The 3,292-nt window shown below is 40.2% G+C and overlaps 1 non-coding gene across 1 annotated transcript; it reads left to right on the top strand.

Moving 5' to 3' along the window:
- The first annotated feature begins 2,852 nt into the window (after positions 1-2,852).
- On the top strand, positions 2,853-2,959 carry LOC127108960 (small nucleolar RNA R71). The gene has a single exon (XR_007796454.1). It is a non-coding gene; the product is annotated as a small nucleolar RNA R71 (small nucleolar RNA).
- The last annotated feature ends 333 nt before the right edge of the window (positions 2,960-3,292 follow it).

The raw sequence follows: 3,292 nt of genomic DNA, 5'->3' as shown, positions 1-3,292 counted from the left end.
CCAAGAAAGCTTCGAACTTCTCTGATGGTTTTTGGTGGTTTTAGGTTTTCTATAACTTCTATTTTAGCTTTATCTACCTCTATACCTTTTTCGGAAACTATATGTCCTAAAACTATTCCTTCGGTTACCATGAAATGACACTTTTCCCAGTTTAGCACGAGGTTCACCTCCACGCATCTCTCCAGGATTTTCTCAAGGTTAGCAAGACAATTTTAATCTTATTTCAACAAGGGGTGTCGCTTTCGTTGAAATCAAATCCGCAAACCGAGAAATCATTCATAAACACTTCCATGATACCATCTAGGTAATCTGCAAAGATTGACATCATGCAGCGTTGGAAAGTAGCTGGGGCATTACAGAGGCCGAACGACATTCGTCTGTAGGCAAAAGTTCCATAAGGGCATGTAAAGGTAGTTTTTTCTTGATCTTCAGGGTGGATAGGTATTTGGAAGAATCCAGAGTATCCATCTAGATAGCAGAAGTAAGAGTGTCTGGCTAGACGCTTCAACATTTGATCTATAAATGGTAAAGGGAAATGATCCTTCCTGGTTGCTTTATTTAATTTTCTATAATCTATACACATCCGCCATCCTCCTTCTAAACGTTTTGCTACATGTTCGCCTTTATCGTTTTGCACGACTGTGATGCCTCCCTTTTTAGGTACTACATGCACAGGGCTCACCCACTTACTATCCGAGATCTGGTAGATGATACCTGCCTCAAGTAACTTAAGAACTTCCTTTTTAACAACATCACTCATTATAGGGTTTATTCTTCTCTGATGTTCCCTAGAGGGTTTTGAATCTTCTTCGAGCGAAATCCGATGCATGCATACGGATGGACTTATACCTTTCAGGTCAGAGATATTATATCCTAAGGCTGAGGGATATCTTCGTAAAACGTCTAAAAGTTGGTTCGTTTCCTTTTGGCTCAAGGTAGCACTAACTATAACTGGACGGTTCATCTTTTCATCGAGGAACTCGTATCTCAGGTTCTTAGGTAGTTCCTTAAGTTCTAAGGTTGGTTTCTTAGGGCATGGCATAGGATCTGGGGTAAGGGATAAACATTCGTAAAGGTTATCATCGATGTAGGATTTCTTAAAGTCATCATCTTCCCTTATGAGAGTTGATGGTAACTTAATTGTTTTTATAATTTCTTTTTGTTCTAATTCTCTAACACATTCATCAATGATATCTAAGGCATAACATGAGTCTCCCATCACAGGTGCCATAAGAAATTTCGAAAGTATAAATTCTATTTTCTCGTCACCTACCTCAAATGTCAACTTTCCTTTCTTGACATCTATTATGGCTCCTGCAGTCGATAAGAATGGTCTACCTAGAAGGATCGGTATATCATTGTCCTCTTTGATGTCCATGACAACAAAATCAGTAAGGATAAATAACTGACCTATCCTAACAGGAACATCTTCTAAAATGCCTATCGGATATTTAACAGATCTATCGGCTAGCTGAAGTGACATCTTAGTGGGTTGTAATTCTCCTAAGTTTAACCTCTCACAAACTGCTAAAGGCATTAGGCTCACACTAGCTCCTAAGTCTAGAAAAGCTTTTTCGATGACATGATTACCCAAAAGGCAAGGGATGGAGAAATTTCCAGGATCTTTATCTTTCTTTGCTAATTTGTCCTCGGAAATAGCATTACATTCCAAAGGCTTCGGATCGTCAAGTCTACGTTTGTTGGTAAGGATGTCTTTGAGAAACTTTGCATAAGAAGGTATTTGGGTGATGGCTTCTGTGAAAGGGATTTCTACATGAAGTTTTTCTATGACTTTAATAAATTTTTGATACTGTTTATTGATCTGGGTTTGTTTGAGTCTTTGCGGATATGGTATAGGTGTTTTATATGGCAGGGGTGGTACGTAAGTTTTATCTTTAGGTTCTTCTCCTTTTTCTCGACCTTCCTGGTTTTCAGATTCCTCTGGTTCCTTTACTTCGTCCGTGGGTTTGGTACATTCCTTAGAAGTTCCGGGTTCACTCAATCTAGGTTTTGGTGGCTCATCATAAGCGTTCCCACTTCGTAGGGTAATGGCATTGGCTTGTCCTCTTGGATTTGGTTGAGGTTGTCCAGGGAATTGTCCTCCAGGTGTAGTCTGAGGGGCTTGGTTTAAAGCTACCTGAGAGATATGGGTTTCAAGCATTTTGGTATGAGTAACTATTTGGTCAACCTTGGTTCCTAACTGAGTAATCAATTCGTTAACATGAATGTTTTGGTTCATGAACTCCTTGTTTTGTTGGGTTTGAGCGGTGATAAAATTTTCCATAATTTTCTCAAGGCTCGGCTTTGGTGGTACAGGTTGCATAGGTTGATTAGATCTTGGGGCTTGATAACTAGGTCTCGGGGGTGCATTATTTTGAATAAGGTTATTGTTTTTATAGGAGAAGTTCGGGTGATTCCTCCATCCAGGGTTATAGGTATTCGAGTATGGGTTCCCTTGGGTGTAGTTCACTTGCTCAGAGTGGGTTTCGTTTAATAGATTGCATTCTGCAGATTGGTGTCCTTTGGTTCCACATATCTCACAATCCGACGAAACTGCGGCTACAGTATTCGGGTTTATGCACATATGCTCGACCTTAAGGGCTAATGCGTCCATTTTAGCTTGCATCATGTCTATAGAGCTTAGTTCATGCACTCCTCCTTGGGCTTCCTTCTTCTCAACTGTCGCTCGTTCGACTCCCCATGATTGATGGTTTTGAGCCATATCTTCGATGAGGGCACTAGCTTCAGGATAAGGTTTGTTCATCAGAGCACCGCCTGCGGCAGCGTCGATGGTCATTTTTGTGTTGTAATGAAGTCCATTATAGAAGGTTTGAATGATTAACCAATTTTCTAAACCATGATGTGGGCATGCTCGTAACAACTCTTTATATCTCTCCCAAGCTTCGAACAGCGATTCTCCTTGGTTTTGGGTAAATCTAGTTATATGGTCTCGAAGAACGGCAGTTTTACTCGGGGGAAAATATCTAGCAAGACAAACTCTTCTAAGGTTATCCCAAGTCGTAATGGAATTGGGTGGAAGGGAATCTAACCATGATAGGGCTTTATCTCTGAGGAAAAAAGGAAATAATCTTAAACGTATTGCCTCAGGAGAAGCTCCATTGGTTTTAAAAGTGTCTGCTAATTGAAGGAATATTTTTAAATGTTGGTTTGGGTTCTCAGTAGCGAGACCTGCGAATTGTCTCTGTTGCACTAGTTGTAACAGGGATGGTTTAAGTTCAAAATTATTAGCTGGGATGGTTGGGTTTACTATACTAGAACTAGATTCTTCATT

The sequence above is a fragment of the Lathyrus oleraceus genome, chromosome 7 (genome assembly GCF_024323335.1).
Source record: "Lathyrus oleraceus cultivar Zhongwan6 chromosome 7, CAAS_Psat_ZW6_1.0, whole genome shotgun sequence".
NCBI lineage: Eukaryota > Viridiplantae > Streptophyta > Magnoliopsida > Fabales > Fabaceae > Lathyrus > Lathyrus oleraceus.
The sequence above is the reverse complement of the archived record's forward strand: the minus strand, read 5'-3'. Positions and strand labels throughout refer to the sequence as shown.